The sequence below is a fragment of the Euleptes europaea genome, chromosome 1 (genome assembly GCF_029931775.1).
Source record: "Euleptes europaea isolate rEulEur1 chromosome 1, rEulEur1.hap1, whole genome shotgun sequence".
NCBI lineage: Eukaryota > Metazoa > Chordata > Lepidosauria > Squamata > Sphaerodactylidae > Euleptes > Euleptes europaea.
The window spans coordinates 9,218,266-9,229,194 of record NC_079312.1 but is presented as its reverse complement, the minus strand read 5'-3'; positions in this window follow the sequence as shown (position 1 = coordinate 9,229,194).

The window sequence follows — 10,929 nt, the reverse complement described above, 5'->3', positions numbered from 1 at the left end:
TTTCATTGTTTTCTCTTTTCTGCTCTTCCTCCTCTTCAGATTGGCCACCTGTGAATGGGTCTCCCTCATTCTCACTCCTACACCCCAAACCTGATGGAACAAAAGAGAGAGGAAAAAAACCCTTTAAAATAGGGTTGCCAGTGCCTAGGTGGAACCTGGAGATGTCCTGGAATTACGACTGAACTACAGATATCAGTTCCTATGGAGAAAATGGCTGCTTTGGAAGATGGACTCCAGGGTATTATACCCTATTTATGGCCTACTTATGGAAAAGACCGTCATGCTAGGAAACGTTGAGGGCAGCAAGAAAAGAGGAAGACCCAAGAGATGGATTGACTCAATAAAGGAAGCCACAGCCTTCAATTTGCAAGATCTGAGTAAGGCTGTCAAAGATAGGACATTTTGGAGGACTTTCATTCATACGGTTGCCATGAGTCAGAAGCGACTTGACGGCACTTAACACACACACACACACACACACACACACACACGGCCTTCCTCTCCCCAAGCCTTGCCCTCCCCAGTCTCCATCCTCAGCATCTTCAGAAATTTCCATTCTGGAGTTGTAAACCCCAGTGTTAAGACCCTCTGGTGGAAATGGACCTACAAATCCAGGAATTGTCCAATGGAGGGATATGAGCAGTGGTGTCCCTCAGGGATCTGTGTTGGGACTGGTGCTTTTCAACCTGTTCATCAGTGACCTGGAGCTGGGGGTGAACAGCGAGGTGGCCAGGTTTGCAGATGACACCAAAATATTTAGGGTGGTTAAAACAAAACCAGACTGTGAAGAGCTCCAAAAGGATCTCTTCAAACTGGAGTGATGGATAATAGGCATGATGCATACGTATTCTCTCCAGAAACAGAGGAGCATGACTAATATATTAGGTGCTGAGGAACACAGGCAGGATAATGCTGCTGCAGTCATCTTGTTTGGGGGTTTCCTAGAGGCCACTGTGTGAACAGACTGCTGGACTTGATGGGCCTTGGTCTGATCCACCATGGCTTTTCTTAATATCTTATGCCCCAGTTATCAGCTTTTCTGGCATATAATGGTCCTTTTAAATTTATATGTTAAGATATTGCACCAAACCAAAAATAGGCTTGGATCCTGCAGTAAGACTTGGTGGATAGAAGGGATTTTCATCAGCGGAATGGGACTTTCTTATCTTCCTTCCACCACAGCAGCTCAAACAGGCCCCCAAGTAGTTGTTCCTGGGGGACAGGGGACCCCCAGAAACAGATTAGGGGGGAGTAAGAGGTATTCTATGGGAGGGAACAATTGGTAAAAATGGCTCCCCCTTCTGTTAGAAGGAATTTTCTCAGTCTGGAGAAGAGGAGGTTGAGGGGGGACATGATAGCTCTTCCCATACTCTGAGCATTTGAAAGGTTTTTCCCCGGTGTGAACCGTCCAGTGCTTATTAAATTTGGATTGAATGTTGAAGCATTTTCCACACATGGAACACGGAATCTGGCCCTTTCCTATGTCTACTTGCTCTTGAATTAGGGCTTCATGGATCTCACCACCCTGAGAAGAAGAAAAATTGCTCCTTCTCCTTTCATTGTTTTCTCTTTTCTGCTCTTCCTCCTCTTCAGACTGGCCACCTGTGAATGGGTCTCCCTCATTCTCACTCCTCCACCCCAAACCTGATGGAACAAAAGAGAGAGAGAGAGAGAAACCCTGAAAAATAAGGTTGCCAGTGTCTAGGTGGAACCTGGAGATCTCCTGGAATTACAACTGAATTACAGAGATCAGTTCCCATGGAGAAAACGGCTGCTTTGGAGGATGGACTCCAGGGTACTATACCCTACTTATGGACTTCCTCTCCCCATACCTTGCCCTCCCCAGTCTCTACCCTCAGCATCTTCAGAAATTTCCCATTCTGGAGTTGTAAACCCCACTGTTAAGACCCTCTGGTGGAAATGGACCTACAAATCCAGGAATGTTCAATGGAGGGATGTGAGCAGTGGTGTCCCTCAGGGATCTGTGTTGGGACTGGTGCTTTTCAACCTGTTCATCGGTGACCTGGAGCTGTGGGTGAACAGCGAGGTGGCCAGGTTTGCAGATGACACCAAATTATTTAGGGTGGTTAAAACAAAACCAGACTGAAGAGCTCCAAAAGGATCTCTTCAAACTGGAGTACTGGATAATAGGCATGATGCATACGTATTCTCTCCAGAAACAGAGGAGCATGACTAATATATTAGGTGCTGTGGAACACAGGCAGCATAATGCTGCTACAGTCATCTTGTTTGGGGGTTTCCTAGAGGCACCTGATTGGCCACTGTGTGAACAGACTGCTGGACTTGATGGGCCTTGGTCTGATCCAGCATGGCTTTTCTTAATATCTTATGCCCCAGTTATCAGCTTTTCTGGCATATAATTGTCTAGGGCTGTCAATTCGGTTCGGCCCGAACTGAAAATGAGCCGAATTTCCCCTGATTCGGTGGTTTTTAGTTCGGGAGGAACCGAACTCAAAACTGACGGGCAACCGGGTGGGCCGAATTCAGCGAGTTCGGGAGGTTGCGAATAAATTCGGCAAATTCGGCCGTCAGTAAGCAGCATAACCGTCAGTAAGCAGCATTCTCCTCCCCCGGCCAATCGGTGGGCAAGCTGGGTCTTCTTCTGGCCAATCAGTCAGGATTGAGTACTGGAGGAATCAGCTGATGTGCGGCCCGGCCAGGGGAGAGAGAGAGAGAGCGAAATCCTCGCGTGTGTGTGGGGGGTGCTTGTGCACATTCGCTCCTTTCTGTGGCTGCAGGGGGCGTATTTTTTGGGGTACAGACACAAAACTTTCACTGGAGCTTCAGATGAAGCTTCTTAAGGTACCCCCCAAGTTTTGTAAACATTGGGTCAGGGGGTCCCGAGATATGGGCTCCTCCCCTTTTTCTTTCCATGGCTGCAGGGGGCGCATTTTTGGGGGTGCAGATCCCAAACTTTGAGCAGAGTTTCAGACCAGTGTTCTTAAGATACCCCCCATGTTTTGTGAACATTGGGTCAGGGGGTCCCGAGATATAGGCTCCCCCCCTTTTTCTTTCCATGGCTGCAGGGGGCGCATTTTTGGGAGTACAGATCCCAAACTTTGAGCAGAGTTTCAGACCAGTGTTCTTAAGATACCCCCCAAGTTTTGTAAACATTGGGTCAGGGGGTCTCGAGATATGGGCTCTCCCCCTTTTCCCTCCCCCCTTTTTCCATTTATGTGGCTGCAGGGGGCGCTTTTTTGGGGATATAGCCCCCAAACTTTTAGCATAGCTTCAGTGAATTATTCTTAAGATACTACCCAAGTTTTGTAAATATGGGTTCAGTGGGGGCAGAAATATCGCCTCCCCCCTTTTCTCTTTCCATGGCTGCAGGGGGCGCATTTTTGGGGGTGCAGATTCCAAACTTTGAGTGGAGTTTCAGACCAGTGTTCTTAAGATACCCCCCAAGTTTTGTGAACATTGGGTCAGGGGGTCCCGAGATATGGGCTTTCCCCTTTCCCCTTTTCCCTATTGGGATGAATGTGCATCTTCTCCAGAGCAAAATGTTCCGTGCCTAATTGGAATCATCTTGGATTATTTACAAGTCCTCTCTTCAGCCCCTCTTGATGGAACAGAAGACAGCCACAGTAAGACCCCTTTGGGGGCTTTAATCTATAATTTTTCTCCTGTGTATGTGTGTGTGTGGGGGGGAAAGCAGAGCCTGTGTGTGTGTGGGGAGGGAGCAGTTTCTGTGGGTGGGGGGGAAGCCAAAGGGGGCTTTCGTCGGTTCTGGGGCTTTCGTCGGTTCTGCCTGGGGTGTGTGTTCCCCCTCAAGTCTCTCGCTCCCTGGTTTGAGGGGGGAGGTTTCAGTTGTGTGTTGCAAAGGTGTTGTTTAACAAGGTTGTGTTTGCAGTTGTTTTGCTAATTTCTCAGTTGTTGTCGGGGCTGGGAGCTTTGTGCGTGGGCGGCAAGATCTGCTGAGAGATGCACATTAAGGGTGGGGGGACCCCTTTCAGGGCCCATATCTCAGCCCCCCCCTGACCCAATCTTTACAAAACTTGGGGAGTCTTTCAATAAACGTCCTTTGAAGCTCTGCCAAAAGTTTGGGACCTCTAACCCCAAAAATGCCCCCCCAGAGCCGCGGAAAGGCGCGGTTGTGTTTTTAATGGCTTTATTCGGCCGAATTTTTTTCCGAACTTTGAATTCCCGCCGAATTGAACGGATGCGAAGTGGGGAGTTCGGACTTCGGCACGTACCGAACCCACAAGGGCCAAATTCGGCCGAATCCGAACTGTACCGAATTTTTTTTTTGTTGACAGCCCTATAATTGTCCTTTTAAATTTATATGCTAAGATATTGCCCAAAACCAAAAATAGGCTTGGATCCTGCAGTAAGACTTGGTGGATAGAAGGGATTTTCATCAGCGGAATGGGACTTTCTTATCTTCCTTCCACCACAGCAGCTCAAACAGGCCCCCAAGTCGTTGTTCCTGGGGGACAGGGGACCCCCAGAAACAGATTAGCGGGGAGTAAGAGGTATTCTATGGGAGGGGACAATTGGTAAAAATGGCTCCCCTTCTGTTAGAAGGAATTTTCTCAGTCTGGAGAAGAGGAGGTTGAGAGGGGACATGACAGCTCTCTTTAAGTCCGTCACTTAAAAGAGGGCAGGGAGCTGTTTCTATTAGCAGTAGAGGATAGGACTCGCAATAATGGGTTTAAATTATGGGTGGAAAGGTACCGACTGGATATTAGGAATTTCCTTTTTTTTTTTACAGTGAGAGTGGAATCAACTGCCAATGGAATCGGCTGCCAATGGAATCGGCTGCCAAGGGAGGTGGTGAACTCCCCCTCTATGGCAATCTTGAAGCAACAGCTGGATGAACACTTGTGAGGGATGCTCTAGGTTGATCCTGCATTGGACAGGGGGTTGAACTAGATGGCCTATATGGGCCCTTCCAACTCTATGATTTTATAACACCACCACCCTGCAAATGGCAAAACCAACGCTTCAGGGAGGAGGGGAATCCCATGAGAAACAGGCAGTTGTGGGTCAGCTTTTCCCCCCAACCTCACATCATCTCTTCCTCTGCCCACCTCCAATCTCTCCCTGGTCTCAGAAACTGGAGTGGGACCATGATTAGCTTGAATGATTGAGGGGAAAAGCAGGGAACCTTACCCAGAGAGGCCACCGTCTCATAATTCTCCTCCATCACTTCCCCATACAGGGCCCTTTGGCCTCGATCCAGCAGTGCCCACTCCTCCTCGGTGAAGCACACCACCACCTCTTCAAAGGACACCGGACCCTGCAGACAGCGAGAAAATATTTTCTCCTCAGAGGAAGTTGTGCTTCTTTCCTTCTGACAGCAAACCACAATCGTGGCTACGTTCACGTGTCTGGATATTCCCCTGCAAGACTGAATCTTTTCTAAGGGACCATCACAGCTTTCCCAGAGGGCAGATTTGACAGAAGGAAAGAGAAGTATTTGGGGGCACATGGTACCAAGGCTGCCCCCTTCCCACCACCCCCACAATCCCTTTCCTACCTGGTCTGGCTGACCGGAAGCTGTTTCCTCCACACCCTGAACAGGAAAAAATTCAGACTTTATAGCTCGTGGCATTCCATCCTCTGCTGGGGAAAGAAAGGTTGGGGAAAATGTTGCATCCTTTATCTATGTACTGCATTTTATAGTGTATATTGCAGTTCTTTTATATTGGCTCCCAGCAGCAGCAGCAGCAGCTGGTATTCCAAAGTAGACTACTTTGAATATGGAGGTTCCATTCAGCCTCCATGGTGAAAACACATATCAGTCCATCAATTCATCTCAGCCCTTTCAAAGCCCTCATGGCCCTCAAAACATCCTGGGGCAGAATCTCTCAGCTAGGCCACGCTCTGGGGCCATACATCTTTGTCTCACCCATAGGGCTGTCAATTCTGGGTTGGGAAATTCTTGGATATTTGTGGGTGAAGTCTAGGGAGGAACCTCAGCAGGGTATAACACCATACAGTCCTCCCTCCAAAGCAGCCATTTTCTCCAGGTGAACTCATCGCTGTAGTCTGGAGGTCAGTCGTAATTCTGAGAGACCTCCAGGTCCTGCCTGGAGAACAGACACATTATAGTCAAATAGTACCTCCTAAAATAAAATATTACAACATTAATAATTATAAACATATAATCTTTTTAAATAAGCTCAACGAAAGTAGATTATGACTTACCATGAGATATACATAAAAAAATTCAACACAACTAATATAAAAAAAAAACATTATGGATGTAACAGACAATATCCACTTATATAACAGTATATAAAGTAATCCTACATGTATATATTCAACAGGTGATTCAATTCAATGTAATTCAAATTGTTGGTTCCAACAGGTCGTATTAGCAGGTCTATTGGTATAAATTTAGAATTAACAAAATGATGTAGTCCTATTGGAGCAAATTGCTGGTTCAACAGGTAGTGTTCCAACAGGTAGTGTTGACACAAGTTCCGGGGTATAAGTATTAATATGAAACAATAGGACTACATCATTTGTTAATTCTAAATTTACACCAATAGACCTGCTAATACGACCTGTTGGGACACCACCTGGTGAACACTACCTGTTGAACCAAAAATCTGAATTACAATGAATTGAATCACCTGCTGAATATATACTTGCACGATTACTTTACATACTGCTATATAAGCGGATATTGTATGTTACGTCTACAATATATATTTTAATATATTAGTTGTGTTGAAATATTTTTGATGAATACCTCATGCTGAGTTGCCTACTTATGTTGAACTTATTTAAAAAGATTATATGTTTATGATCTATTAATGTAGTAATATTTTATTTTAGGAGGTACTATTTGACTATAGTATGTCTAGCTGACATTTTTAGTACCTTCTCATTCCCCCCTGTTTTTTCTCGGCTATACCTGCCTGAAGAATGGCAATCCTCTCTTTTGGGATTCAATGCTATTAAAACACCATCTGTGGCTAGGGTTTTTTGTTTTATGAAAGCTGCACTTTATTTATTTATTAGATTTTTTTCAGTTGCCATTCACCCAAAGGGTCTTGCTGCCACACATCATTAAAACAGTATAAACGAGTTAAAAACAACACAAAAAATAACAATTATAAATACAATTTAAAACTATACACATTTAAAACATCCAAGTTGCCCTTAGTCCATATCTGATAAACAAAAACCAATAAGAAATAGCAAAGTATTTCCAGCAGTGAAGGAGGGGGGGGGACACAGGGAGACCAGCAAGATGGAAACTGTCACTGTCTTCACCCATATGTCTCACAGGCCCTATGAAATTGCTTCAAGTCCCTCAGGGGCTGTTCCACCAGGCTGGGGCCAGAGCTGATAAAGCCCGGGCCCTGGTTGAGGACAGCCAGATGTTTTTTAGGCCAGGGATCACCAGTAAGTTTTCACCAGCTGAGCAAATTGCTCTTTGGGGGGGATGTATCAGGAGAAGCGTTTATTAAAAGGAGAAATGAAGTTAAAATGGGCCCTGTCAATCCTTACCCAGTGAGGTGGCATCTTGGTCATACTCCACTACCATCCCCCTCAAAGGCAGGTTCTTTTCAGTGTCCAAAGGCTCCTCCTGTACCTGTGTAAAACCAGCGACCAAGTCAGCGAAAAGACCATGCGATTCAAAGAACTGTCAGGATCACAATTAGGCAAAAGAAAAGAAATAGGCTGATGCACAAAATTGCACAAGAAGTTCCTCCTGTGGGTCACTTTGAGGACAGGATGGGACTGGTGGCAAAAAATGCCATCAAGTCACAGCTGACTTACAGCAACCCTGCAGGGTTTTCAAGGCAAGAGACATTCAGAGGTGGTTTGCCATTGCCTGCTTCTGCATAGTAATCCAAGTCTTCCTTGATGGTCTCCCATCCAAGTATTAACCAGGGCTGACCATGCTTATCTTCTGAGATCTTCTGAGATCAGGCTAGCCTGGACCATCCAGGTCAGGGTTAGGCTGGGACTGTGTGTGTAAAGTGCCGTCAAGTTGCAGCCAATTTACGGTGACCCCTGGTGGGATTTTCATGGCAAGAGATTAAGAAGAGGTGGTTTTGCATTGCCTTCCTCTGCAGAGTCTTCCTTGGAGGTTTCCCTTCCAAGTACCGACTCTGCTTAGCTACAGTAGATTAAACCCTCTTACCTGCTGTTCCAGGTTCTCATTTTCTGCCTGGCTCAGGAGGAAGCCTTCTGCCAGGGCCACCGCCTGGGAACTGGTCTCTGGCCCACATTCCCGGACCCAGCTCTGCATCTCTGGGGGCAGGACCACCAGGAACTGCTCCAGGATCACCAGGTCCAGCATCTCCTTCTTGGTGCACCTTTCTGGCTTCAGCCACTGGCAGCAAAGATGGTGGAGTCGGCTGCAGACCTCTCGGGGCCCTTCCGCCTCCTGGTAGCAGAACTGCCTGAATCGCTGGTGCTGTAGATCTGTGCTGAGAGCTTCTTCAGCCTGGATCTTCGGCAGGGTTCCTTCCCAGAATCCCCCACTGCTCCCCACCCAAGGGGCTTCATGGCCTCTGCAGGCTTCAGGCTCTGCCAAGTCTTCCTTCTTTATCCTTTCCTCCAGAGCAGCCCCCCAAAGGGCCCCATAATCACCGTTTTCTCTGGCCATATTTTGTTCGGCAGGCAAACAGAGTCTCATTTAATGGAATCCCTGCCAAGCGCTTTATCCTAAATGTTCAGACTTGCAGCCAATGAGGAGCTTTCAGCTGAGCTCCCAGTTCCTGCCCCTGTGGGAAAGGCAAGGACAGACTCAATCCCAAAGAGAAACTACAACCTGGGGGGTGGGAGAGAAAATGATGCAGACCTAAACCTTCTCTCTTGAGGGGAGGGGGAACAGACAGAGGATCCGAGATGCTGTCCTCTCTGTTAACCCCTCCTTCCCTTCTCTCCCTCTCTGCCTTTCCTAGACCCCCTCCCCCCAATAGATTCCTCTGCTTTCCCTTCCTCAGAGGCTCCCACCTGCACCACCAGCCACTCTATTCATCACATGAACACATGAAGCTGCCTTATACTGAATCAGACCCCCTTTGGTCCATCAAAGTCAGCATTGTCTACTTAGACCAGCAGCGGCTCTCCAGGGTCTCAGGCAGAGATCTACTCACATCACCTACCGGTACTTGCCTAGTCCCTTTGACTGGAAATGCCGGGGACTGAACCTGGGACCTTCTGCATGCCAAGCAGATGCTCTGCCACTGAGCTATAGCCCCTCCCCATCCATACATAAGTGCTGTCAAGTCACAACCTGCATGGTGTGGAGAGCCAGAGTGGTGTAGTGGTTAGAGTGTTGGACTGGAACCTGGGAGCAAGGGGAAATAAAAGGGCCCCACCAGTCACAGGTGATAAAAAAAAATAGTGTCAAGGCCGATGGTGCAAAAACAGGTAAAATTTTCTATGCCTTTCACCCAAGAGGCTTCTAAAGGGGAATCTGTTAGTCTTACAGTGGTTTTTCAAAGAAGAGTATAAGTTCAGTAGCCAGGAGACCTCGGTTCAAATCCCCACTCTGCCACGAAAGCTTGCTGAATGGCATTGAGCCGTTTGCAAGCTCTTGGCCTAACCTACCTCACAGGTTTGTTGTGAGGATTAATGGGAGGAGACCGATAGAAGCTGCTTTGGGTCTCTCTTGAGGAGAAAGATGGAGTATAAACAGAGTAGAATAACATAAAAATAAAAATTGACTTATGGCAACCACAGCAAGGGGCTTTCAAGGCAAGTGAGAAGCAATTTGCAGCCACTTTCCTCTGCAAAGTACTGGAAGATACTTAATATATCACCTCTCAACTGTCTCACCTCCAGGCTAAACATATCGAGCTCCTTCAACCTTTCCTCATAGGACTTGGTCTCCAGACCCCTCGTCATCTTCGATGTCCTCCTCTGGACATGTTCCAGCTTGTCTATATCCTTCTTAAACTGCGGAGCCCAAAACTGAAAACAATAATCTAGGAGTGGTCTAACCAGAGCGCAGAAAAGCATCACCATCACTTCGCGTGAACTGGACACTATACTTCTGTTGCTATAGCCCCAAATCGCATTTGCCTTTTTAGCTACCGCATCACACTGCTGACTCATGTTCAGTGTATGGCCTCCTAAGATCCCTAGATCCTTTTTGCACATACTAAGGCCAAGACAAGTCTCCCCCATCCTATAATTATGCATTTCCTACCTTAAGGCAGAACTTTACATTTATCTCTGTTGAAATTCATTTTATTAGTTTTAGCCCAGTTTTCCAGCCTGTCAAGATCACCCTGTACCCTGTCTTCTACTGTATTTGCCACCCCTCCCAATTTACTATAATCTGCATATTTAATAAGTATCCCCTCTATTCCTTCATCCAAATCATTTACAAAGATGTTGAACAACACAGCTCTAGGACAGATCCCAGAGGCACTACACTTGCCACTCCTCTCCATGATGAGGAGAAACCATTAAGAAGCACTCTTTGGGTACAATCTGTCAACCCCCTACAGATCCACCTAACAGTAATAGGATCCAAACCACATTTTGCCAACTTGACAACAAGAATATTATGTGGAACCTTATCAAAAGCCTAACTGAAATCAAGAAAAATTATGTCCTCAGCCTTCCCCTGATCCGGTAAGGAAGTAACTTTCTCCCAAAAAATGTTTTTAAGACTTCTTAATATTCACCGTCTTGGGGGCCCTATTTGAATGAAAAGGAGGCATAGAAATGTTTCAAATAAAGAAAAACCTAGACGCAAAGTAGTTTCAAGCCAGGTGCACTGAAATGACACCGGCCTTGAATTTGGACACCTGGAATCTGCCGGCGTGATCTCCTGGCTCAGCAGAGGAAAGAAAGTCTTGACTTAGGGATGCCAAAGGGTCGGGGGCCCAGGTGTTATGTATGTACTTTGGTTAGTAGTTTGGGACAGTAGGCAAGAGCAACCCGCGGAGCTTGGGGTTCTCTCCAAGGATCCAAATCCCTGAATGC